The sequence below is a fragment of the Rhineura floridana genome, chromosome 1, assembly GCF_030035675.1.
Source record: "Rhineura floridana isolate rRhiFlo1 chromosome 1, rRhiFlo1.hap2, whole genome shotgun sequence".
Taxonomy (NCBI): domain Eukaryota; kingdom Metazoa; phylum Chordata; class Lepidosauria; order Squamata; family Rhineuridae; genus Rhineura; species Rhineura floridana.
The window spans coordinates 167,379,915-167,407,805 of record NC_084480.1 but is presented as its reverse complement, the minus strand read 5'-3'; the positions used below and the strand labels follow the sequence as shown (position 1 = coordinate 167,407,805).

General features: G+C 44.4%; 1 long non-coding RNA gene across 1 annotated transcript; it reads left to right on the top strand.

Moving 5' to 3' along the window:
- The first annotated feature begins 5,770 nt into the window (after positions 1 to 5,770).
- On the top strand, positions 5,771 to 26,930 carry LOC133387504 (uncharacterized). Its single transcript, XR_009763502.1, has 4 exons — positions 5,771 to 6,043; positions 7,423 to 7,494; positions 25,865 to 25,989; positions 26,653 to 26,930. It is a non-coding gene; the product is annotated as an uncharacterized LOC133387504 (long non-coding RNA).
- Positions 26,931 to 27,891: the final 961 nt, after the last annotated feature.

Below are 27,891 nucleotides of genomic sequence, written 5' to 3'. Positions count from 1 at the left end.
AAGTATTAGTTCCCCTCTATTTAGCACTGGTTAGGCCTCATCTTGAGTAGTGGGTCCAGTGCTCGTCGCCACACTTCAAGAAGGATGCAGACAAACTGGAACAGGTTCAGAGGAGGGCAACAAGGATGATCAGGGGACTGGAAACCAAGCCCTATGAGGAGAGACTGAAAGAACTGGGTATGTCTAGCCTGGAGAAGAGAAGATTGACTGTTAGAGCCATACGACAATGGAACCAATGACCTAGAGAGGTGGTGGGCTCTCCAACACTAGAAACATTCAAGAGGCAGCTGGACAGCCATCTGTCAGGAATGCTTTGATTTGGATTCCTGCATTGAGCAGGGGTTGGACTTGATGGCCTTATAGGCCCCTTCCAACTCTACTATTCTATGATTCCTGGATGCTTGAGCTCCAAGGCATTAACTGTCCCAAGTCAATTGTCCCCATACACTCTTGAGAGTAGGGTTCTTCTTAAGCATTCAACAGCTGTCCCTCTTTTTTGAGTATGATCCATTATCTAAGATTTCATATATCACATGTAGTTGGCTGTTGCTGTTTAAGAGGTGAAGGCTACAATCTAGTTACTTCTGGATAAGCATGCATAGAACTGGGGCTGCACAATTTTAGTCCTGTGTACCCTTACTTGAAAGCAAGCTTTGTGGAACGTAATAGGACTGGCATCTGAATGAAAATGCTAAGGATCCTGCTGCATGAGAAATCTTGTGCTGAATGCGCTTTCTCCAAGCCAATTGCCCTAACTGGTAGCTCATTTCTACTATAGGCTGCAGATGCACTAGGTGCTTCAAAAGCAGCCAGATTGTTTTCTCTGGGGGCTCATTCACACAGCAATTTAATATGAGATCAAGGCTGGCTACATTTATTTTTATTTATTTATTTATTTCAATTTATATACCGCCCTTAGCAGAATAGCTCTCAGGGCGGTGAACAAACAAGATAAAATACAATATATCATAATAAAAATCATAAAAACATATACAGACAAACAACAAAAAACACTACAAAAACACAATACGACAAAAATTAAAAAATACGGATTAAAATGGTTAAGAAAATTAAAATGCCTGGGAGCATAAAAAGGTCTTTACCTGGCGCCAAAAAGATAGAAGTGTAGGCGCCAGGTGTACCTCTTCGGTTCCCTTTTAATTTGCAGGGATCGCATGACATTTTTTGGAAAGGGAAGACAAGCTGCTACAATTCCCTTTAAATGCGAATCAAACCAATCTGCTGAAAATCCAAATAGTAAGGAAAAGCCCACCTCTGCTTCGCTGCATCCTGCTCATGTAGTCCCTTATTCCAATGTTTCCTGCTGGGAGGGTTGGATCGTAACTTGCAGATACTCCCCTTTCTCCACCCACTAAACTCCCCATCAACTCCATTTCATTTCCGTCTGCTTAGCCGGCCACTTCTGCCGCTCTAGCCTTCCTTTCTGCCCCTTCACTCTACGTCCCGTAACATTAATGCAGGTTTGTGGGTGTGCAAAAGGGCAACGTTAATGCCCCCCCAAGTGCAAGCAAAATAAACGTCTGGGTTGTTTCAGCCTGGGAGGAAAAGAACACAACTTATAGCGCATGCGTGCGTATGCACACACACACACACAGAATCTGTCTGCCTGGAGGGAGAGAACCTGATTTCCACTGCCTTAACTTCCTGGATGTTTAGCTCCCCCTCCCATCCCCATCAGCTGTTGGGCAGGAAAAGAGAGGCTTTCTAGCCCAAGGAAGCTCAGTTAAAAACCTCCTCTAAATTTTGTGTAATATTGCAAAATTGCGGTTGTGGAAATATTCATTTAACATTTGATTTTATGTTTGATAGCAAAATAGTAGATTTTTTTAAAAAACCAGATGTGAGAGGAATACCCCAGTTCATTATCAGAAGCAGGAATGAAAGAAGGCTCCCTGTCTCTCTGCCGCCTGCAAAAACTGCCCTACTTGGCTGTCACTCACTCTTCCCCCCTTCATATCAATTTCCCCCCCTGGCTCTGGAGAGACCTGTAATTAACAAGAAACAATGAAACTGACAAAAAAAACCTTCCCCTCTTCAATAGTAAAATCCAGAGAGAAGGGTAGTAATGACTTCGGGAGAGCCCAGAGTGCATAACAACTAACAACTTTGAAGGTCTATCTGTCGGGATGAACCTCTCTATGGTTATCAGTGATGAGCCCTGAGGGGAGGGTAAGCACTGTTGAAGCTTACTTCTGAGTAAGTAAGGACCGGGTAGTCACTTCAGGCTGCAGAAGGCGCACACACACTTCCACTAAAAGTTGCATTTCATAAATACTTTGAAAAGGGGTTGTTCTCCCCCCCACGCTCTTCCCGCTTCAGTGTCCAATTGACAAGAAACAATGAAGGAAAAAACCTCCTCCCCTTCTCCATTGGCAATACTCCAGAGGGAGTAAACATGCAGATTTGGGGGCGAGCCACAAGGAACCAGCGATACTAACCCTTTCCAGAGGAAGGCCATGTGAATTGAAAGTAAAAAAAAAACACATATTGGAAGCTGGGGAGTGTAAACTTTCCAAAGCTATCACAATGGCAAAAGGTGCGTATTTACTATAAAGTTAAGCTCCCGTGTGAACCAGCCCTGGCCTCAGTTTAAAATGAGTTACCCCTGGCTGGACAAATCTCCCTTCTCCACTGGGGCTCTCAGCCCTTTTAGGACTACCTACAGCAAAGTGTTTGCTAATCTCTGTCCCTGCCCAACCTACAGCAAAGCGTTTTATTGGAAACACCACAGAGTGGCAACAAGTTGATCTACCAAACAGTTTTAATTTCAGCTTCAAGCTGATTTCACAGTAGAAACACACACTGTTCCACTGGTTCCAGTACGTCTCCACCTCTCTTTTCTGAAAATGGGGGCACACGATGCTAGTCAAACCCCACCCCTTTTTACTGTAAAACCTAGTGGGAATAGTTTGAGTGTGTGCGTTTTTTAAAAATTCAACTTTAAAGAGATTTTGCAACTGATTAGTAGCTCAACCTGCTTCCCCTCCATGTGTGGCTAATGGAAATGCTTTGGGGTAGGCGACTTGTGTGTTCATAGCCTCTGAAACACACAGGAGCTGCATTTCCTCAGGTTGGAGTAAAAAGGGGAGAGATTGACTAGTATTGTATGTCTCCCTGGCTTCAGAAAACAGAGCTGGAGACTCACTGAAGCCAACATAACCACAAGTATGTCTCTGCCCTTATCTCTGCTAGCAGATTTTCTTTTTCTGAATTCCCAGCTCTGCCCTGATTCATTAATCCATGTACACAACTGCTCCATTGCACTTCAAAGCTGTTATTTTTGCCTTTTTGATTGCAATACATGCCACACAAAATATCCCAGCAGTTTATCATGGGGCTTGAAGGAGTTATTATGTGCCATTAGCTAGGTGACCTACCCAACAAGAAGACTCCTGAAATATGGATTTATAACTGCATCACTACTAAGGAGGCGAAGGCAGAAGGTGTGACTGACAAACAATTGTCTGGATCTTAATAATGCCCTAATTGTAGCTCAGTGCTTCCTGTTCTGCACACTTATACTTAAGCAATGGATAAGCATAGATAGTTGTCTTTCCTGAAGAAGGGGATTTGCATTGTTTTCCTTACTCTGCCATGGGACTTAATGGAAATGTGTAGAATATTTGCAGTTTCCGCAGCCCAAGTAATTCACCTCAGTGCCTTCTAATCAGCAGCGCAGTCTGTGAGACTCAAAAACAATAAAAGAGTCTTGTGGCACCTTAGACTAACCATTTTATTAAGGCATAAGCTTTCATGGGCTACAGTGCACTTCATCAGATGCAATTCATAAAAGCTTATGTCATAATACATTTGCTAGTCTTTAAGGTGTCACAAGACTCTTTGTTTTTCCTAGGAAGAGACTTACATGGCTACTCCTCTGCAAAGTGAGACTCAAGTGGAGAGTAGCATGCACTTGGTTCAATGAGTGCATAACATTCAGTCAATTAAAACTCATATACACACAAAATACCTACAGGACAGGAATAGTTTAATAAAATACGAAGTCTTAACTTACTGACATGGTACATTTGAGAGAAGGAAAACAACTTGAGAGACTTTGTTGCCTCTTAATTATCTGGAACAGAAGTTTAATATGGATATACATATATTTATTTAAAAGCATTTATATGCAGCTTAATATTTTTTAAAAAGCTCAAAGCAATGTACAGTATAAAAATGTATCATTAAAACAACATAACCAAAAACTAGTAAAACAATATAAAAAACATAAAAGCATATAAAATGAATAAAGCAGAAGATTCAAACGTAAAAAAGGGAAAGGTTGGGAATGAACATCAGTCTTCACAAGATATCTGAATCAGTTGATTGTCGCTCCTTCACTTGTGACAGAAGGAAGGATATTCCACAGGGGGATCAGCAGAAACTACCTGTTTTTGGATCACCACCCTATGATATTCTGAAGGGTACAGTGCCACAAGTAGAATTTCCCAAGATTATCTAAGTCAGGTGTGGGAAACCTTTGGCCCTCCAGATGTATTGAACTACAACTCCCATCATCCCTGGCCACTGGCCATGCTTGCTGGGGTTGATGGGAGTTGTAGTTTAGCAGCATCTGGAGGGCCAAAGGTTCCTCCACACCTGATCTAAGTGATCTTACAGGGGCAGGCAGTTTTCAGGTAACCTGGTCCTAAGTTGTTCATGACTCTATAGAAAGCATTTTCACTGCTGATATAACATGAACGTTATATTGGCTGAAAGATTTATATGAACAAATATGAATTATGATAAAATTATGTTGATGTTTTCAGATATTGTATTATTCTTATATCCCATCTTTCCTGCAAGGAGCTCAAGGTGGCATACATAGTTCTTCTCCTCCCCATTTTATCCTCACAAAAACCCTGTGAGGTAGGTTAGACTGAGAGACTGTGACTGGCCCAAGCTCACCTAGGAGCTTTGTGACTGAGTGGTAATTTGAACCCTGATCAGTCAGGTCCTAGTCAGGCACTCTAACCACTGCACCACACTGGAAGTAAGAAACAGCACATTTATGCCCTTCCTTCACTCTTTCTCTATTCCCACCCAAATACAAGTCTTCTTATTCTTTTCCCTTCAATCAAATAGCTCCACCATTCAAATGACTTTAGTCTAAAATTGGCTAAAACAGATCCACACACATTGGTGTCATTTGTAAGAAAATGGTCTGCTGTCATGGGAACAAGCAGCAAAGGAAAGAGAAAATGACCCAAAGTAGGTCTTGTACTTAAAATACATTCCTATGAGAAACAGTTTAGAAAGGTTGGAAAAGTTACTTTTTTAAACTACAACTCCCATCAGCCCCAGCCAGCATGGCCACTGGATTGGGCTGATGGGAGTTGTAGTTCAAAAAAGTAACTTTTCCAAGCTCTGATTACTTTCCCACTGAAATTTAAATTTTTAAAAACATTTGTATACCACCTTTCATGTCAAAGAAACACCTAGGTCATTTGCAAAAAATAAGATAAACAGCATATAACAAAATATAACAAAAAAACCCCCTATTAATCAAACAACAGTATCAGTTACAGTGACCATAAATGCCAGGAACTGGTATTGCAGTCAAGAAAAGCATGAATTAAAAAAAAGGTGTTCCTTGCTTCTCAAGTCAAGCTCGAACAGTTGGTTCACATTTTTCTAGCCCTGCCTCAGTGGCTAGAATGCTTAACTTAGGCTAGAAGATAGACTTTCATGAAAGGAGTATAAAGCCTACTGCTCTGATGCCACCTGTTGAACATTTTTGGAAAATTGGTAAAGAGATGGCTTTGTTAAAGACAATTCTCCTCCTTGCATCAACTCATTCTAAAAAGCTGAGAAAAGGAGATATATTTCTGGCTGTTTTCAGATCTACTAAGAATAATTATTTGTCAGCAAGAGAGTAATTTTTCATTTTCCTGCTACCTTGGAGGCCTCAAATCGAGACAAGAGGAAACATCTCTAGGGCTGTGATTTTGTACATTTCAGTGGTGTTTGAGGGCTTTCCTTGCTAATATCAACTCTTTCATTATCTAGCAGAGCTGCCAAGGTAAAATTAATGGTTACTTTTATTATGGCTATTGTCTTTGAAAATAGTACCTCTTTAGCTAAACATAGAGAGCCAGTGTGGTGTAGTGGTTAAGGTGTTGGACTACGATCTGGGAGACCAGGTTCCCCACATAGCCATGAAGCTCACTGGGTGACCTTGGGCCAGTCACTGCCTCTCAGTCTTATGAAAACCCTTTTCACAGGGTCGCCATAAGTCGGAATCGACTTGAAGGCACTACTACTACTACTACTACTACAACATTAGCTAAACATATGATGGTCTGGATTGAGAAGTGCATTACTCAATTTTTCTGGAAAGTGCAATTTTAGAAGATGCAGTTTCATGGGCCTCAACCTACAGGTTTCAAAGACTGTCATCCCTGGGATCAGCTGGCATACTTCTATTTAGTGTGATATCGTGGTTAGTGTTAGACTGGGACCTGGGAGACCAGGATTCAAATCCCTGCTTGGCCAGTCACTGTCTCTCAACCTAACCTACCTCACAGGGTTGTTGCAAGGATAAAATTGGGAGAGGGAGACTCATGTTTATATGTAACTTTGAGCTCCTTGGAGGAAAGGTGGGATATAAATGTAGTAATAAATACTTTGAGGTGCAGGGTAGGTGACATCTTCCATGGCTGAAAAAGGGGACATGCACTTAAACAATTGCAGATACGGAGAGAGATCAGCCTTGATTCTGCAGACTCGCTAGTACACCTCAGATGGGGAATTTAGCAATGAACAGAAGTAAGTATTAGTGAGGCTTGCTAAGAGGAGCTATCAATAATCACTCTACTGTAGAAATAACAATATTGATTAGGAAAAAATGACTAGCATCAAGCTTAACGAAGCCTTTACCGAAATATAAAACAGTAAAATGTTTTGTATTTACACACATTGCACACACTATATTTTGCCTGGCATATATAAGCCAGAGAAAGAGTTGTACAATACAGATAGAGAGCGAGGGGGTCTAAGAGGCAGGGCCTTAGAGAGACTGCTCTGCTATGGAATGAGAGAGAGTTGCAAAGGGGAGACGTGCATATGCAAAGCAATAGAGAAGCCAATCTCATGAGAGCAGGACATGGGCAAGACTGCAGTAAAAAAAGGTAAAAAGAAACAGGAGTGAATATACACAGTACCTCTCGTGAATGTTGCTGATGCAAAAAAGGGGTACAGGAGTGGCTTTTATAGGTGGCCACTTTAATGTGTTAGGATTCTTTCACACAATGAAAGCCTATGATCTGTGGCATGATTAGATTTTCAAGAGGTTCAGGTAGTCTTTCCACTTGTCAAAAAGTGGCACTGTCTCAGGTGGTCAATTAATCCTGTCCCATAGTTGATTCCCAATCCCCTTCTTTTGGTCCCCTGTCTTCCTAGTTAAGCGGTCACACGTGGTTTAAGAACAGAAGAATCTCCCTTGCAAAGGACAGGCTGATGCCTCTTCACAAGGTAATCCTGACTGAACTCCATGAAAATAATACGTGTGCTCAAGCGGTAAGGGAACGAGGAAGTCAAAAGTGGGCAAAACCTTCCCTGGTAACTCTTGAGCCATGAACACTGTGATAATATGGTTAGAAATGGAGAGGGGAAATTCAAAGTCATATACTAGCTTGTAACTAAGGCAAGGGTGGGGAACTGGATCTAGCCCACCTGTCAATCACTTGTTGTAACCATGATGTCAGATGAAGCATTTCCTTTGCCTGTACAGTTTGCAAATCCGGCTTCCTTTGTCCACACAGTTTGAAATCAAACCACACCAGCAAAGAACATTTCCCTGCTGGGCTTGCTGTAAGTGGCAATCAGCTGGTTCCATGCATTTAGTGAAGCCTTCGACCTCAACCATGGCCACATTCCCTGCTTCTTTTGTAGACAGAAAGTTTGACTGGCTGTTGTAGAATTCCTTTCCTACTAGCTCATGTTTGGCTTTATGCTGATATGATCACTAAACCCAGGGACAACAGGAATAAAAATTTTCATAGTACTCCCAAATTCATCCCAACTCATCCATGGTTTCAAGTAGGTGGCTTTGGGCAAGGTGTTGTTTTTCCACTCTTAGTTCTTGCTCACAATGTTGTCATGGTGATGAAAGAAAGATGCAATACAAACTGCACATTGAAGGTGCTAGAAAACAAATAAAGCAGTGGTGTGATGAAAATGCCAAGCAATACGAAAGCACCCTAATCCTCGAGAGGTTGCTCTTTTGGTCATCAGACTGGGATTGCTAGAGAGGATTTGTTGGGCTGGATGTTACAGTATATCAATATAATTAATGTAGGATTTGATTTAGAAATATCATACAACTTCTTTGGTCTGGTGTCTTTTGGAAGACATTTGTTTTATTTAGTTATTTGTTTACTTTAATTTGTTTTTCTTATATCCCACCCTTGGGGTGACTAACAAACATGACAGGAAAAGAATCACAATTTAAGATCACAAATACACATTAAAGCAGTCAGCAAAAAATTATGCAGATTTGAATTTCCATGTGTCTCAACAGGAAATTTGTTGGATCAACGTCAGCTGCACCTGGAGGCTTTGCTGAAATCAGGTGTGGCTATCGGACAAGGAATTAAATTCAAGAATGTATCTGTTGAGTTGCAAGTCCCTCATGAATATTAATCTTTTCTTTATTCATTTAAATATTAATACCCCACTCTTCAATAAAATTCCCAGGGTGTAGCCCTCATTACTGCCTGAAAAACACATTTGAAAAGGCCACAAAATGTACTATAAAAGCAAGAGTAGAAATATTTAAAAAGTAGAAAGATACGGAAATCCTCTCTTTGAAGATTAGTTAAAAAGAATTTAGGCTAGATCCTACATAATTAAGCTACTCATTATGTTTCCTAGAAGCTTAAGAAGATATAAATTCTATATACTGAATCAAATAATCAGAGAGGTCCTTGCAGGCCTCTCCACTCCAACTTGCTGCTTAATGCATGAAATCCAGACCCAGAATACATAGAACTGCACTCAAAATATGTGGGGTAGGTTGTTTAAGCAACTGGGCTTTCCAGCCTACTCCTCCCACTGTAATACAGTGTCCCCCAAGCAGCGTTTCCTGGTTTTAGGAAATAGGAAAGGTTTGGGCTGTGGTTTTTATAGTTTTTCATTGGAAATATTTGCAGCTCGGTATCAAAAAGTGATCATCAATATTATCTCTTTTTATTATCTAGGTCATGATATTTAGCTTTTGGATAGCACTTTAGATGCAGGGTGGGCAGAAGGTAGATTGAGATGTACTGGAAGATCTCAGGGTGACTTGCAGAAGATCAGCAAGGATTTCCGACTCCTAATTGTTTAACAAGAGCATAAACAAAATGACTCCCTCCCCACCACCACCACCATTATTCTATTGAAAAGAAGAAAGCTGGGGGGTTGGTAATCAGGAGTGGATTTTTGTGTGGAAGTACTATGACTCAATTCAATTCTGGAACTAAAAACAAATCCCTGGGCTAAGAATTATTTAATTCTAAGGGTATATATTTAGTGGGCTGGCTCTGGTTGGTGGATCTTGGATTTCTGTATATAAAAAAAGTCAATACTCAAAACCTGAAGTCTATCCATCCCGATCTAGATTATTACAACAACCCTACAAGGCTGGTTTGTGTTAAAATTACAATTACCATAAAGCCATATGATGCAGCTGCTTCTGGCAACAGTCTCTAAAGGAGGCAGCCATTATCTTGTGTTTGACCATCGGGTGAATCTAATTTTGATGCATGAGACTTGACACAGAAGGGGAAAGCTGCAAAGAGCAAATCCACAATTGTGTTCTTCTGAATTTCTGGGTATACAGTAGAAAGGTGGTATTACTCCTTTGAGAATGTCCTCTTTGGCAGTACTTTGAAGAGTCTTATCTTTGTCATCATAATTTTATTCTTGCAAGCACTCATTCAAACCTGGTTACAACAACCCTAACATTGCCATCCAGTGTGACTACCATTTGCCCTTGTATGTCACTGTTGATCTATCACATTATTGAAAAAGTGCTGGCTATATTTCTCTTTCTTGGACGTTAGGAGGAAATGTAAAGCACACAACTAACAGAATTAAGTTAGAGTGACTTTGAGCTCTACTGATTTCTATAGGTTTTAAAAGACCAAGGATGAAGAGTGTGGTCAGGTAATTTATGTTGTATTGTGATTTACAGAGGTGGTACAGTGTGAGGTTCTGCAAAAACCACTGTGGAGCAGCAATAGGACTATAGGGCCTGGGAGACCTGGGTTCAAATCCTCCCTCAGCCTTGAAGCTCACTGGGTGACTTTTGGACTTTCTCTCAGCCTTAACTACTTCACAGGGCTGCTCTGAGGATGTTATTCGGGAAGTGCAGGACCATGTATGCCACTTTGAGCTCTTTGCAGGAAAGGTGGGATAGAAAAGAAATAATATATTAAATAAAATAAGGCTAACAGTCCCATGCACATTTACTTGAGAGTAAGCTCTGTTGAACAATAAAAGTTACTTTAGAGTTAAACTTGCTTGGGATTATGATGTTAAAACACAAGGAATAACTATTACCCAACTTCTAATATTTATTAATAACTATAATTTCTGAGCATTATGTTACCTGTGGGACTGTGGGAATACTGTGGACATAATATACCTCGACTTCAGCAAAGCTTTTGACAAAGTGCCCCATGATATTCTGGTTAGCAAACTAGCTAAATGTGGGCTGGATGGAACAACTATCAGGTGGATCCACAGTTGGCTCCAGAATCGTACACAGAGTGCTTATCAATGGTTCCTTCTCAAACTGGGCGGAAGTAACGATTGGGGTACCACAGAGCTCTGTCCTGGGCCCAGTGCTCTTCAACATTTTTATTAATGAGTTGGATGAGGAGGTACACAGTATGCTTATCAAATTTGCACATGATACAAAATGGGGGGGCACAGCTAATACCGTGGAAGACAGCAACAAAATTCAAAGAGACCTTGATAGGCTGGAGCATTGGGCCGAAAACAACAGAATGAAATTCAACTGGGATAAATGCAAAGTTCTACACTTAGGAAAAAGAAACCAAATGCACAGTTATAAGATGGGGGATACTTGGCTCAGCAATATGACATGTGAGAAGGATCTTGGAATTGTCGTTGATCACAAGCTGAATATGAGCCAATGGTGTGATATGGCTGCAAAAAAGGTAAATGCTATTTTAGGCTGCATTAACAGAAGTATAGTTTCCAAATCACGTGAAGTATTACTTCCCCTCTATTCAGTACTGGTTAGGCCTCATCTTGAGTACTGAGTCCAGTTCTGGTCTCCACACTTCAAGAAGGATGCAGACAAACTGGAACAGGTTCAGATGGCTGTCCAGCTGCCTCTTGAATGCCTCCAGTGTCGGACACCCCACTACCTTTCTAGGTAATTGGTTCCATTGTCGTATGGCTCTAACAGTTAGGAAGTTTTTCCTGATGTCCAGTCGAAATCTGGCTTCCTGCAACTTGAGCCCATTATTCCATGTCCTGCACTCTGGGATGATCGAGAAGAGATCCTGGCCCTCCTCTATGTGACACAACCTTTCATGTACTTGAAGAGAGCTATCAAATCTCCCCTCAGTCTTCTCTTCTCCAGGCTAAACATGCCCAGCACCACCTCTCTAGGTCACCACCTCTCTAGGTCATTGGTTCCATTGTCGTATGGCTCTAACAGTCAATCTTCTCTTCTCCAGGCTAGACATGCCCAGTTCTTTCAGTCTCTCCTCACAGGGCTTTGTTTCCAGTCCCCTGATCATCCTTGTTGCCCTCCTCTGAACCTGTTCCAGTTTGTATGCATCCTTCTTGAAATGCGGAGCCCAGAATTGGACGCCATATTCAAGATGAGGACTAACCAGTGCTGAATAGAGGGGAACTAGTACTTCACGCAATTTGGAAACTATACTTCTGTTAATTATTATTATTATTATTATTATCTTTATTTATACCCCGCCATTTTCCCAAAACTGGAACTCAGTTAATGCAGCCTAATATAGCATTTGCCTTTTTTGCAGCCACATCACACTGTTGGCTCATATTCATCTTGTGATCAACGACAATTTTATAGAGTTCTTCAGTGTATTGCTTCCATCTTCCTTTTATTTAATCTCAGTCAGTCAGTGTGTTCTCCTGTTGATTATTCAACATCCCTAGTCGTGGTTTAAATTTCTCTTTCATTTCTCTCATCTTTTGGAATAGGGCTCTTATTCTTCCCTTTTTGTTGTCCTCTTCTATTTCTATACAATAACTATTGTAATAGTTCTCTTTGTCCCTATGTACCAGTCGCTGTATTGTTGCATTTAGGGTTCCGACTGTGTTTCTATCTCCTTTTGCTTTTGCTTTCCTTCTCTCTTTAAGCATTTTAAGAGTTTCATCAGTCATCCATTGATAGGGTTGCCATATTCCAGTTCCACAAATCCGGGCAGGTTAATTTGCATATTATGCAAATTATTTGCATATTATTTGCATATTATGCAAATATTTGCATATTAATACTTGGATTGTCCAGTTGTTTTGTTTTTGTGCCTAGGAATTACCACCAAAAACTGGGGAAAGATGTGAGAAATCTTTTTTTTTTAAAGCAACATTTTCAGCCTTAAATGCCTAGACTCTAGTTTCCAACACTATGGAGTATTTATTGATTGATTAAGAGAATTTATATCCTGCCCTTTTGCTGTTAAAAACAGAGCTCAGCACAGCTTACAAATATAATAAAAACAATAAAAATACACAATCAATATAAAAACATAATAAAAACACAAAATAGCAACAAACATAAAGTAAATCAGGGCAGTAGCACGGTTAACCATAACATATATATTTCAGAGATGTGGTGGGTGGAGAAAAAACAAGCCAAAATGTTAGGAAAAGGAGTCTTTCACACCACATGCTCAGTTCTAAATACTGTTGCAGCAAGTTTTACAAGTTCCTCCAGTATTCCACTGGTGCAGGCACTCAGACATTCAAAGTATCTGTATGTTTCTTAGGTTTTATACAAGCAGAGCTTTGCTTAACTCAAAATTTCTCAACCACATCTACACAGGTTCCACCTCCATACTCAAAATGAAACTGGGCCTGGAAGTGTGCAACAACCCCACACATAACTTGCTAATTAGATTACCAATGCCAGGATGTCTGTCTTATCGACTACTCTCCTGCTCCCCCCCCCACACACACACCGGGCATCATGAAAGACCCAGTCCTGGGCTCAGAAAGAAAATAAATATCTGGTCCTCTTCAAAGTATTGATAAGCCTCTTGTTTTAATTGAAATAATAATTATAAATTCTTGTTCTTATCACTAATGGGAGTTAATTATCTTGCATATGCTGCTGTTGCTTCTATGGCTGTAATGGAGTGAGGCCAAAGATAAGTGAAATGCAAATAGGAAAAAAAAACACAGAAGGCAGTAACACTTTCCTAAATGTAATACCATACCAACCACAACAAGATTCCCATGAGTAAGGCAAAAAACTAAGCATCTCACAACCAGTCAGGATTCCTAACCAAAAACCAAAAATATGATAAATGAAGAAATATGTATATAAGCATGACTATCAAATATATTTATTATTTACACAAACTGTAAAGGTATTTATAGTGCAATCCTAAGTTTATTTATTCAGAAGCAAGTCCCAGCATATTCAGTGGGGCTTACTCAAACAGAGACAGAACTGCAACCTCAAGTGATAAGCAACTTCATTCACACAACCCAAAATTCCGAATCATGCCACTTTACGCTGTTTTGCAACTGTTTATACTTGTTTTATGGTCATTGGATTTTAAATGGCTTTATTTCTTGTTGTGAGCTGCATTGGTTTCCAACCCTACCTCACAGGGGTGTTGGAAAGACTCCATACACGCACACGCACACACTGCAGATGTATAAATACATACAGCCCATATAATAGTTTATTGTCAAACCAGATGGTCATTGCAGAAAAATCAGTATTAGTTTTAAAAAATTCAGTATTACTTTCCTACAGAATAAAAACTGTAATACCTAAGTAAGCCCTGCCTACTTGCTTTAAAATTGGACTGGAGACAGAAAGAGTTAGAACACAAACATAATTCTTTTTTACATTCACTCCAAAGTCCCATTGATTTTCAGCACATTCATAACCATGTCTACTCAAAGTAAGTCCTATTGAATTAAATGGGATTTACTTTGGGCATATGGGATTAGCATTGCTTTTACAAAAAGCAAGTATTGGGAAGGTTTTCAAAACACTGCCCAAGCTCTGACTCCTGCACACAAGAGGAAAAAAAACTGAAATGTATATACTTACCCAATTTATGAGATTTTCAGATAAACGGGGGGGGGGGTGAAACCACCATTTTGTTTTCTAGACACTGCCTCAGGTCAATGAAACTGAAACACAATCCCTGATTGGCTGCAATGCTGAACGGGCGGGGTTAAAGCTACAAAGTGCTATAGTACAGTTTAAAGAAAGATTTAACAGTCGAGGGGGGTAGCTGACGTTTTTATGTATATCTCAAGAACCGGACCACCTAGAAACTTAATTGTTTTTTTAAATTAAAGCTGAGAATCCGGGCCACGTAAGGGGCTAGCCGGGCGCCGGGTGGCATGCATAGAATCTGGGTAAAACCCGGCTATCCGGGCAATATGGCAACCCTATCCATTGAGGTCTTTCTCTCTTTTTAACTAGAGGTATTGCCTTTTTGCATTCTGCCCTGATAATGTCTCTGACTTCAATCCACAGTTCTTCTGGTTCACTCCATAGTTAGCAATTTGAAAAACATCACTCCAGAATTGTCTCACTTTATTACAGTCCCACCATAAATGTAGGAAACAGCCACGGATAGGCCATCCCCTCCACCACAACGGGGAGAGGAGTTTATATAGTTGAGTTTGACTGGAGTGAGGTGCCACCCATGTTAACTTTCAAAGCATTTTCTTTGATGAGGAATGAGGTGGCTTTTGAGCAGGGCCGGTTCTAAAGGGCGGCCAGGTGAGGCACTGGCCAAGGGCCCCTGTGCTCACCTTCCACAATCCGTGGCAGCAATCCTGCCACGGAGAGCAGGGCAGGACCTTCAGAGCCACCCGCCATTCCCCCACTTCACCTACCTTTCTCTGTGCTGTTTTTTGCGGCTGCATGAGCTGCAAGCGCAGGTTTACCATCAATCAAGATGGTGGGCAAGGTTTCCCTAAGGAGCTGAAACCTCTGCCGCCATCTTGGTTGATGGTAGTAATGTGCCCGTGTATTAGTTTTTTTTCTGTTTTTAACTCATTGTTGGTTTTATTATTTTGAATGTTTTTAAATACCTGTCTTTAACTCTTTTTGCCAATAATTGTATTGCTTTAATTTCTTCTGTAAACCACTTTGAGGTTTTTTTTATTATAAAGTGGTATATAAATGTTGTAAACAAAATACATAAATAAATTTCAGAGTCATTGTGGCCCTTGGGTCTCTTTCCTCTTTTAAGAATAAAGGGATCTGCCTTATATCGGAGGCTTGACCGAGTGGATCCAGGGAGTGGTCAATGCATAATTGCGGGAAGGAGTGATTCCAGCCGCCTTGAAAGAGGCGGTGATCTGACCACTCCTAAAAAACCTACCCTGGACCCATTGGTTTGTGACAACTACCGACCGGTTGCAAATACCCCCTTTTTAGGGATGATTGAGAGGGTTGTGGTGCAGCAATTGCAAGTACTCTTGGATGAAACAGATTATCTTGACCCATCCCAGTCTGCGTTCAGGCCTGGTTATGGAACTGAATCGGCCTTGGTCGACCTTTATTGGGAGACAGGGAGTGCGACCCTATTGTTCTTATTTCATCTCTCAGCGGCTTTTGATACCATTGACCATGGTATCCTTCTGGGCCAACTTGGTGAGATGGGTATTGGAGGCACTGTTTTATAATGGTTCAGATCCTATCTCCAAGGTAGTTCTCAGGGAATAGCATTGGGTGACTGTCTTTTGGCCCCCTGGCAGCTGTGCTGTGGGGTGCTGCAGGGTACCATCTTGTCCCCCATGCCGTTTAACATCTATATGAAGCCCTTGGGAGTGGTCATCAGGAGATTTGGGGGGAGGTGTCAGCAATACCCTGACGATACCCAGCTCTATTTCTTTGTAACATCTGAATCAGGAGAGGCCTTGGACCGCTGCCTGGACTCGGTGGTGGGCTGGATGAGGGCTAATAAACTGACTCTGAATCCTAGCAAGATGGAGGCACAGTGGGTTGGTGGTTCCCGAGTTCGGATAATTGGTCAGTTGCCTCCTTTGGTTGGGGTTGTACTCCCTGTGAAAGAGCAGGTCCGTAGTCTGGGGGTGCTCCTGGATCCATCTTTGTCGCTAGAGGCCCAGGTGACTTCAGTTGCTAGGAATGCTTTTTACCAGCTTCAGCTGGTAAGATAGCTGAAGCCATTTCTGGAATGGGATAGCCTGTCCACTGTTGTCCATACACTGGTAATCTCCAGGCTGGATTATTGTAATGCGCTCTAAGCGGGGCTGCCCTTGAGGTTGGTCTGGAAGCCGCAGCTGGTGCAAAATGTGGCTGCGAGACTGCTCACTGGAGCAGGGTATCGCCAACACATCACCCCACTGCTGAAAGAATTGCACTGGCTGCCCATTTGCTACCGGGCCAAGTTCAAGGTTCTAGTTTTGGTGTACAAAGCCCTATACAGCTTGGGACCAGAATACCTGAAAGATGTCTTATCCCTTATATGCCCAGTCGATCACTGTGCTCTGCAGGTGAGGGCCTCCTGCAGATACCATCTTATCAGGGGGTCCATTCTGCACAACATAGGAAATGGACCTTTAGTGTGGTGGCGCCTACCCTGTGGATTTCCCTCCTGTTATGTATTAGGCAAGCGCCATCTCTGTTATCTTTTCGGCGCCTATTGAAGACTTTCCTCTTTCAACAAGCCTTTTAAGGTGGGATTTATCCCATCTGCGTCTGTGTTGGAATTGCTTTTTAATATGTTTTTAAACCTTTTTTTTAAGATGTCTTCAAAGCTTTATAAGTTGTTTTGTTTTAATGTATTTTAAGGTCTGTTTTTATGATGTTTTAAAGTGTTTTTAGTGCTTTTGTTTGCTGCCCTGGGCTCCTGCTGGGAGGAAGAGCAGGATATAAATCAAATAATAAACAAATAAATAAATAAAATACTGACTCAGGCCATTTGGTAACATCTAGCTCAGTACTGAAAGCATGGACTAGCATTAGCTGTCCAGGATTCCAGGCAATAGTCTTTTCCAGAGTTTGGATTTTTGTACCTTTCCAGAGATTGGATTTTGTATCTTTGCTGCCCTGGGATCCTACTGGAAGGAAGGGTGGAATATAAATCTAATAAATAAATAATAATAAATAAAGCATATACCAAAGATGTTTATTATTTACACAACCTATAAGGATATTTATTGTGCAATCCTAAGCATGTTTACTCAGAAGCAAGTCCCAATGTATTCAATTTGGCTTACTCAAACAAGGAAGCATGCACAGGACTGCAATTCAGTGATAAGGAACTTCACTCACCCAATCAAAAATTCAGAATCATGCCACTTTAAGCTGTTTTGCAACTGTTCTATACTTGTTTTATGGTTACTGGATTTTAAATGGCTTTATTTCTTGTTGTGAGCTGCCTTCATTTCCAACCTTACCTCACAGGGTTGTTGGAAATATTCCATATATACACACACTGGGGATGTAAAAATACATACATCCCATATAATAGTTTATTGTTAAAACCAGTTGGCCATTGCAGAACTTTTAATATATATATATTAGTTTCCTTCCAAATAAAAGCAGTGACACCTAAGTAAGCCCTGCCTAATTGCTTCCAAAATAGGATTGGAGGGGGAGAGAGAAAATTACAACACAGACACAATCCTTTGCTATGTTCACTCAAAAGCTCCATTGATTTACAGTACAATTCTAACCATGTCTACTCAAAAGTAGGTCAAATTGAATTCAATGGGGTTTACTCCTGGTATGTGGGATTAGCATTGCAGCTTTGCTCCCAGAAAAGTGAGTATAGGATTAAAGCTTCATATTGGGAAGTTTTTCAAAACAGGCTGTGAATTAGACAAATAAACTGCCGTCTTCAACAGCCCAGAAAAATTTAAACTTTTGACTCGTCATGATTAGAAAACTATAACACACTGTAATGGCATCATAAGCTGCATGTACACTTTTTAAGCACTTCTGTTCAAAAATTATTTGAAAGAAAATGTGTAATGTGCTATTTTTGCAAGAAGTTAACCCCCCCCCTGCATGCACACTTTTATTATAATCATGACTGAAATTGTTTACTGTGCATGCCTACCAAGATCCTGCTGGGCTTTCTTGTTCTACATCTCCTGCACACAGAGAGAAAGGGACTTTTGCTACTGCTGAAAGCTCTAAACTTACTCAATTTATGAGATTTTCAGACAAGCAGGAAAAGGTAACCATTTTCTGGATTTGCAATGGGTTGTAGCTATTGCCTGAAGGTCAACAAATCCCTTGTCAATCACACCCGACTTCACTTATTGACTATAAACCTGAAAGGGTGGGATTAGAGCAGCCAGCTACATGCTCATTTAACAGAAGTTGCGGGGATGGGGAGCTAACGTTTTGGTGCGTATCTCTTGAACCAGACCACCAAGTAACATATTTTTTTTTAATGAAAGCTGAGAGTCCAGAGATTGGGACAATTCACCTGGAGACTCAGAGAGGACCGCAAAGTAACTCTAAAGTAACTTTCACTGTTTAACAGAGCTTACTCCAGGCAAAAACCAGAGACCTGACAACCCTACCTACAATGAAGAGCATGCCTGAGAGCCCAAAGCTGCCATATAATTTAAGAGTACAGGACTCCTTATGAATAACGGTACTCCTTGAGAATAAACATCCTTAAAACAGTTTTTTCCCCATAAACTTTTTATTTTTTTTTTATTTTTTTATTTTAGACAATGTTAGTCAATGCGTTCCGCTTTATGGCAGATTTCGCTTTACAGCGGCAGTCCTGAACGGACCCTGCTGTATGAGCTGGGCCCTACTGTAATGATAAAGGCACACCATCCTTTGCAACAAGTTCTATGTTTTTTGAATGTATCTGCTGACATTGTTACAGAAACTTTGTCTCTGACAAAATATCTTGTAACTGATGTCTGAGAAGTGTTCTGATCCTTTGCTTGGCTGGAAGTGCTGGGCATTAGCTCCTTGCGTTTGCTGTTATCTTTCTCATTCACAGCTTGAATACTTCTGGATGAAAGTGCTGTAAATGTCTTTTTAAAGGGTTCTAGGGTTCTCCTTGAATCATCTCTGTCACTTGAGGCTCAGGTAGCCTCAGTGGCACGGAGTGCCTTCTACCAACTTCAGTTGGTGCCCCAGCTACGTCCCTATCTGGACAGGGATAACCTGGCTTCAGTTGTCCATTCGCTGGTAACTTCTAAATTAGATTACTGCAATGCACTCTACATGGGGCTGCCTTTGAAGACGGTTCGGAAACTGCAGCTTGTGCAAAATGCAGCAGCCAGATTGGTAACAGGGACCAGACAGTCCAAACATATAAAACCGATTCTGGCCCACTTGCACTGGCTGCCTGTGTGTTTCCGAGCTCGATTCAAGGTGCTTGTTTTGACCTATAAAGCCTTACATGGCTTGGGACCACAATACCTGATGGAACACCTCTCCTGATATGAACCCACCCGTACACTACATTCAAGATCAAAGTCCCTCTTCCGGGTGCCTACTCCAAGGGAAGCTTGGAGAATGGCAACAAGGGAGAGGGCCTTCTCAGTGGTGGCCCCCAAATTATGGAATGATCTGTGTGACGAGGTGTGCCTGGCGCCAACACTGTTATCTTTCCGGTGCCAGGTCAAGACTTTCCTCTTCTCCCAGGCATTTTAGCATGTGTTTTAGATTGTTTTAAATTTTTAAATTGTGTTTTAAATTGTTTTTTAAAAGATGTATTTTAAATTGTATTTGTTTTTAGTTACTGTTGTCATGGCCCCGTCAGAGGACTCCTCAGATGAGGACAACTCGGGAGTAACAGCAGCAGACCCAGGAGCAGCAGGAGACACAGAGGAGCCTCCTGAGAATCCAGCTTCTTCTGCCCCTCAGCTGCAGAGCACCCCAGGGACAGCAGAGGCCCTGCAGCCTGACACAGACAGTGAACAGGATACTCCCCCCTCACCTGCAGAACGTAGACAGCAGAAGGGCAGGCAGAAGAGAGGCAGGCCTGTCTCCTTAAGGCCCAAACGCTGAGGGCTCACAGCTGCTGTCCATCTTGCTCTTTATAAGGCACACCTTGGCTGCAGCTTGTTGCTGACTGCAACGTCAGGCGTGGCTTTGTGTAGACCTAGTTTCCCTGCAGCATCTCTTTGACTGACCTCCTTGGCAATTGATCCCGGACCTCCACTGACCTCGCTTCTGGACTTCTGACTCGGCAAGTACGCTTCGGATAGGCCTGGCAGATTTACAACCCGACTGCTGGCTAAGGACTTTCCTTCCCTGCCAAAGACCCAGGAATTTCCAGCCCCCCCCCCGGACACTGCTGATGCAGTGTAGAGCTGACAGTTTGCAGTCAGCCCAAACAAAGCAGGCAACAAAGGAGTGGGGGAAGTGCTGACCATGGAGCAACTCCAGCAGGAAAACTTGCTCCTGTGCTCACAAGTAGACCAGCTGCTGTTGGCCGTCCAAGGCTTGCAAACCCAGCTAGCAGCAGCCCCACCCCCTCTCCCTACAGGGAGAGCCAAGTGCCCTGTGACTCTCCCAGAGAAATTTACTGGGGCTTCCGACCAGCTCTTAGCCTTCTTGGCCCAGGCCCAGCTCTTCATGGAGTTATGCCCAGAGGCCTTCCCAGATGATAAGACCCGGGTGGGATTCTTGATTAACCTCTGCACCGGGGCGGCAGCTAGATGGGCCACGCCCCTGCTCCTCGAGCGGAGCCCCGTGCTCAACGACCTAGCCGCCTTCACCAGAGAACTGAAGGCTATGTTCGAGGACCCAGTCCAATCTGCCACAACCAACCGCCGGATACGCAGGCTGCGGCAAGGCCGACGCCCCTTGTGGGAATATGTAACAGACTTTCATCTATTGCAACAAACCCTGGGCTGGAACGAAGCCGCTCTCATGGACCAGTTTCAGGAGGGGCTGTTGGATGAGCTCCTGGATGAGCTAGCTAGGGTGGAGCGCCCTGGAACCCTGCAAGCCCTCATATGCCTGTGTCTCCAGATTGACGGGAGGCTGGAAAGCAGGCGTGCTGCCAACCGACCCCGGCCAGTCTACAGAGCATCAGCCCCAGTGGCTGGGCCCTTGGAGCCTGTCGGCAAGGACCCTACACCCCCGGCAGACCCGATGTAGCTGGGAGGGGCTTGGCCACGTCTCTCTGCGGCCGAAAAGCTGCGACGCCGGCAACAGGGCCTCTGCCTGTATTGCGGGGCCCCGGGACATTTTGCAGCCCAGTGTTCCGCGAAACGACCCACAGCCCCTGCCTTGGGAAACGCCCATGCCCCGGCCTTCACAGGCCCCTGAGCCGGGGCAACCTCATGGTTCAAGGGGCCTGCCACCTCAGTTCCTCACCGCCCAAGCATCTGACCGTGTTGATTGCACTGACAGTCCCCGGAAGGGGGACCCTACAAGTACCCGCCATGCTGGACTCAGGATCCACCAGCAATTTTATGGATGTGTCCTTTGCCAAGCTCCACCAGGTTCCTAGTCAACCCATTCACCGCCCCCTTCTGGTGGAGACTATTGATGGCCAGCTTCTCGCCTCGGGCCCTCTAGTACAGGAGACAGTGCCGCTCCTGTTGTAGGCCCTGGGGGAGCACGAGGAAAGCCTCCAGTTCTACCTGGCTGCCGCACCCCACTTCCCGGTCGTGCTGGGCCTGGCATGGCTCCAGCGGCATGACCCCATCATCCAGTGGTCCACGGGCCGACTGACCCTCGGATCCCCCTATTGCCAAGCCAACTGCTGGAGGCCGAAGGAGCGCATCCTGATGACCCAGGAGGCAAGCTCCGTGCCCGAGGCCTTACCGGAACAGTACCGGGAGTTCGCGGATGTGTTTGGGAAGCAAGAGGCAGACCAGTTGCCGCCCCATCGTCCTTACGACTGTCCCATTGATCTGCTCCCCGGAGCCAAGATTCCCGTGGGCTGGCTTTATTCCCTGTCAGAACCCGAACTGGCAGCCCTCAGAGAGTTCCTCGACAAGAACCTGCGCCGAGGGTTCATTCGCCCTTCCACGTCACCTGCAGCCGCCCCTGTCCTCTTTGTCAAAAAGAAATGTGGGGAACTCCGGCTGTGCAATGACTACCATGCCCTCAACCAGATTACAGTTCGGAATCGCTACCCTCTGCCCCTGATCCCAGAACTGTTAGAGCGGCTGCGGGGCGCTCGCATTTTCACCAAACTAGACCTGAGAGGGGCCTACAACCTGGTGCATATGCAGGAGGGCGATGAGTGGAAGACGGCCTTCCGCACCCAGTATGGGCACTTTGAGTACACCGTGATGCCATTTGGCTTGTGCAACGCCCCTGCCGTCTTCCAGCACTTCATGAACGACATCTTCTGGGACCTCCTAGACCGCTTCCTGGTGATCTACTTGGATGACATCCTGATCTACTCGCGGAACCCCTCGGAACATAAGGAGCACGTTCGAGCGGTGCTGCCGCGCCTGCGGGAACACCGCCTCTTCGCCAAGCTTGAAAAATGCGCCTTTGACCTCACGACTGTGGATTTCCTAGGCCATCGGATCTTGCCCTCGGGTATCCAGATGGACCCCGCCAAAATTGAGACCATCCTCCACTGGGCAGCTCCGCGAAGCCCCAAAGATGTGCAGCGCTTTATAGGCTTCGCCAACTATTACCGCCGGTTCATCTCCCACTTCTCCGAACTCACCACGCCCATATCAGACCTGCTTCGAGGCAAAGAGAAGTTTGTTTGGACCGAGGCCGCTCAACAGGCCTTCCGGCGCCTCCAACACGCCTTTACATCTGAACCCATCCTACCCGACCTTAGATAGTGGAGGCCGATGCATCGGATAAGGCAGTGGCAGCGGTCCTACTTCAGCCGGTGGGGAGCAAGCAGTCCCTGCTCCCCTGTGCGTTCCACTCCCGGAAACTCAACGCTTTGGAACAGAACTACACCATTTGGGAGAAGGAGTTACTGGCCATCAAAGTAGCCTTCGAGACCTGGCGTCATCTCCTGGAAGGGGCACGCCATCCGGTACAGGTACGAACAGACCACCGAAACCTGGAGCACCTGCAAAGCGCCCGACGGCTGAACCAACGCCAGATCCGGTGGTCCCTGTTTTTCTCCCGGTTCCAGTTCACGGTCACCTACCTCCCTGGCCGCCGAAACACCCTAGCAGACGCGCTCTCTCGCAAGCCAGAATACCGAGCCGAGCAGGTCGATCGCCCCCTTCGCCCAATTCTTCGCCCAGAGAACTTCGCCGCTACCCACCAGCCACAACCCCTCCTGGACCGGGTGCAGGAACAGCAGCAAAAGGACCCCTACGCCCTGCCCCAGCAGCGAGAGCTCCAGTCAGGGATGCCCGCCCGGGACAGTCCCATTTCCTTGCAGCAGGGCCTCTTGTATCACCGGAACCGGTTGTACGTTCCCCCGGGAGCTCTGCGGGGAGAGGTGCTCCACCTCTGCCATGACAGCCAGCCGGCAGGGCATTTTGGAACATATAAAACCCTCCACCTGGTCCTACGGGATTTCTGGTGGCCCCGGGTCCAAGCGGACGTCAAGGACTATGTAGCGGCCTGTGATACCTGCCAGTGAGCCAAGAGCCACCCCGGCAAGCCCCCGGGGCTCCTGCTCCCACTGCCTACCCCCCCGGGCCCTGGCGCTTGGTCTCCCTGGATTTTATCGCGGACTTACTGGCCTCCCGGGGAATGACCACCATCCTCGTAGTCGTAGACCTGTTCACCAAGATGGCCCATTTCCTCCCCTGTGCTGGCCTCCCCTCTGCCCCAGAAACTGCGCAACTGTTCTTGACCCAGGTTTTCCGGTTACACGGCCTCCCCGACCACCTGATCTCTGACCGAGGAGCCCAGTTCACCGCCCGGTTCTGGCAGGCCCTGTTTCGGGCCCTGAACGTCCAGATCCACTTGTCCTCCGCCCACCACCCTCAATCAGATGGACAAACAGAACGTACCAATGCCACCGTCGAACAATACCTGCGGTTTTACACCTGCTTGCAACAGGACAATTGGGTGGATCTATTACCGCTGGCGGAGTTCGTGTATAATAACTCCGTGCATGCCTCCACACGCCAGACCCCGTTCTTTGCCTCCTACGGCTACCACCCCCGATTCTTCCCCTCAGTGCGACCCCCGTCGCCGGTCCCTGCTGCGGATGTCATGCTGCAGGAGTTGCAGGCCCTGCAGGCAGTCCTGAAGGAGCAGCTGGAGCAGGCCTAGGACACGTATAAGCGCTTTGCTGACCGCCACCGCCAACCAGGCCCGCCGCTGAAGGTAGGCGACCGGGTATGGCTCTCAACCAAATTCCTGCGTTCGCAACGGCCGTCTCACAAGCTGGAGGCTCGGAATGCAGGTCCCTTCTGGATCACCCAGCAAATTAACCCGGTGGCGTTCTGGCTCCAACTCCCTGCCTCCTTCCGCATTCACCCTGTCTTCCATAGATCACTGCTGACTCCCGCTCTCCTGCCTCACCCCTTGGGTAGTCAACCACGGCCCCCACCACCGATACAAGTCAACGGGGAAGAGGAATTTGAAGTGGCGCAGATCCTGGACTCCCGGAGGCATCGGGGCCGCCTCCAGTACCTCATAGACTGGCAGGGGTACGGCCCTGCGGAACGCTCGTGGGAAGATGCGGCGCAGGTGCATGCCCCTCGTCTGGTCCGGCGCTTCCACCAGCGCTACCCGGCTAAGCCGGGCCCCGGCGGGAGGCGGACGGTTGGTCGTGGGGCGGGGGATAGTGTCATGGCCCCGTCAGAGGACTCCTCAGATGAGGACGACTCGGGAGTAACAGCAGCAGACCCAGGAGCAGCAGGAGACATGGAGGAGCCTCCAGAGAATCCAGCTCCTTCTGCCCCTCAGCTGCAGAGCACCCCAGGGACAGCAGAGGCCCTGCAGCCTGACACAGACAGTGAACAGGATACTCCCCCCTCACCTGCAGAACGTAGACAGCAGAAGGGCAGGCAGAAGAGAGGCAGGCCTGTCTCCTTAAGGCCCAAACGCTGAGGGCTCACACCTGCTGTCCATCCTGCTCTTTATAAGGCACACCTTGGCTGCAGCTTGTTGCTGACTGCAACGTCAGGCGTGGCTTTGTGTAGACCTAGTTTCCCTGCAGCATCTCTTTGACTGACCTCCTTGGCAATTGATCCCGGACCTCCACTGACCTCGCTTCTGGACTTCTGACTCGGCAAGTACGCTTCGGATAGGCCTGGCAGATTTACAACCCGACTGCTGGCTAAGGACTTTCCTTCCCTGCCAAAGACCCAGGAATTTCCAGCCCCCCCCCCGGACACTGCTGATGCAGTGTAGAGCTGACAACTGTAAACCACCCAGAGAGCTTCAACTATGGGGCGGTATACAAGTATAATAAATAAATAAATAAATTGGAAGCTCTCGTAGGAGCATTTTTATCACTGCCTGAACATGCGCTGAACTTGGCATCACAGCATTTGTCTTCATCTGAGTCCTGTGTCATATACTGACACACAAAATGTTTTCCATCTTGAGTTATGGTGAAATGCTCAAATACAGCTGACTTCATGGCAAGTTTCTTTGACATTGTGAATTTATATTTTAAAAAAATTGTCAATCATAATTACAGATATTTTTCCTGAAAACTAAAAAAGTATAAAATATAAGTATAAAATGATATATTTACCATATATTGTTATAATATTGTAAGTTTTTATTTTGAAGCCAGAGTCGAAGTCGATACATTTCTACTGACTCCACCCAAAATTGCTTCTGACTCCAACTCCATGACTCTGACTCCACAGCCCTGATCAGCACCAAGCAAAGATTGATACCATAATATAGTAAAGGTAACCAAGCATTCCATAGCCATACATATTGTGCTGGAGGAATCATATTGTTAGCTTCATCATTAACAAAACGAAATTATACCATTCTCCTATAAAATAGTTTTTTACTTGCCCCTATAATACTTTTAGTTTAGCAGTGATTTTTTCCGCCACAGCCAGTTGCCAGATTTTTTTATGCCAATAATCAGCTAACAGATTAAATAATGCTAGTTGAGGGGTCATGTACAATAACCATTTAACTATAACTTTAATCTGGGTAAAAACCATTTTCCAAAATTCTATCGCCCACCACATGTGATATGTACCCTTCATTTGGCATAATCTCTAGCAAATGGGAGGAGCTGACACTGTTATTCTAGACAGCACAGTCAGAGCGGTGTACCACCGTTATGCTAATTTAAGTATTTGCTCTTTAAGTTGTGTTGCAGGGGTATCCAAGGCTGGCCTATTCCACAATTTTATCCAATCCTGATCTTCTATAGTTATACCTTTGTCATTTTCCCATTGCTATTTAAGGCCTGTGAGATTGCCTATATCTTTATCTATTAATAGTGTATAAGTGTTAGAGATTTAACCTTTAACTACAGATGTTGTGTTAACCAGTATCATTCCAAAAGCTGATGGCGTTTTCAATGCTTGCATCTTTGTTTTTCCCTTTGTTAGAAAAGTTGTCAGTTGTCGCCACTGAAACCACCCTAAAGGAACTTCATGTAAGATTACCCTAATTTCTTCCTCAGATAACATCTTGCCATCTTTGTAAAAAACCCTTAGCCTATAAAGGCCTTTAGACTTCCAGCCTTTCCATGGAAATAATCTTCATTTATTAAAAAAAATTGTGGATGAAAGAACAAAAGGCATCAGTGGAGAGCGCCATGAGGAAATTGATTTTACTCTGCAAGACCAACATCGATGTAAGGCTGCTATAAAGGGATTGTCCTATATTTGAGCTATGGTTTGTTTATTCTGTTGTGTACAAAATAAAGAGCTTATAGTGTACCCTTTAAAAATCTGTTTTCCATTGATGTCCATCTCTTTTCCTCATCTTCTCTCAAAAAAGAAATCAAGTGGTATAACTGATTAGCTTCATAGTAAGAGCAGACAGGAGGTATCTCCCAGCCCCTGCGTCCCATGTGCCTGTAATGGTATTGTTGTCTGATCCGGTGTTTTTCTTTGAAAAAATAGAAGATTCTATTTCTCGTGGCCAAATATTCAATTGCTTGTCTGGGATTCATATTGGTAAGGAGTGAAATAAAAAGGTTAATTTAGGAAGCACTGTCATTTTAATTGCAGCTATTCTAGCTAATAAAGATAAATTTAATTTCCCCCACACTTTCATTGAGGCAATAATAGCAGAACAAACTGGTCTGTAATTGACTAAACGCAATTTGTTAAAATCCCTTGTTATTTGTACTCCTAGATACCTAATCTATTTTCTGTGTAAGGAGATGCCCAGAGAGGAGGCCACTTTTCTCTGGACGTGAGGGGAAACATGGTAGCAAAGCTTTTCAGATTTTTTATAGTTTGTTTGTAACCCTGATACAGTATTAAATAAAATATGTCTAGTTCTTGGTGTAACACTGGGGCTGCTTGTTCATGATTTTGCACCATTAGTGCCAAATCATCGCCATAGAGACTTAATTTATGTATTTGTCCTCCCATCTCCACCCCTTCTATGTTTCTGTTTTCTCTAAGACGGTCTGCTAATGGTTCCATTATTAATAAAAAGAGGAGTGGAGATAGGGGGCAACCTTGCTGATAGTGGTTGGTTGAGAGTCCATTCCATTTACATTAATCACAGCCTGAGAAAGAGTATACAATGCATTAATGACTTGGTTAAGAAGTCCACCCAAATTCAATGTTTTAATAATCAATTTTAAAAAATCCCAGGAGACACAATCTAAT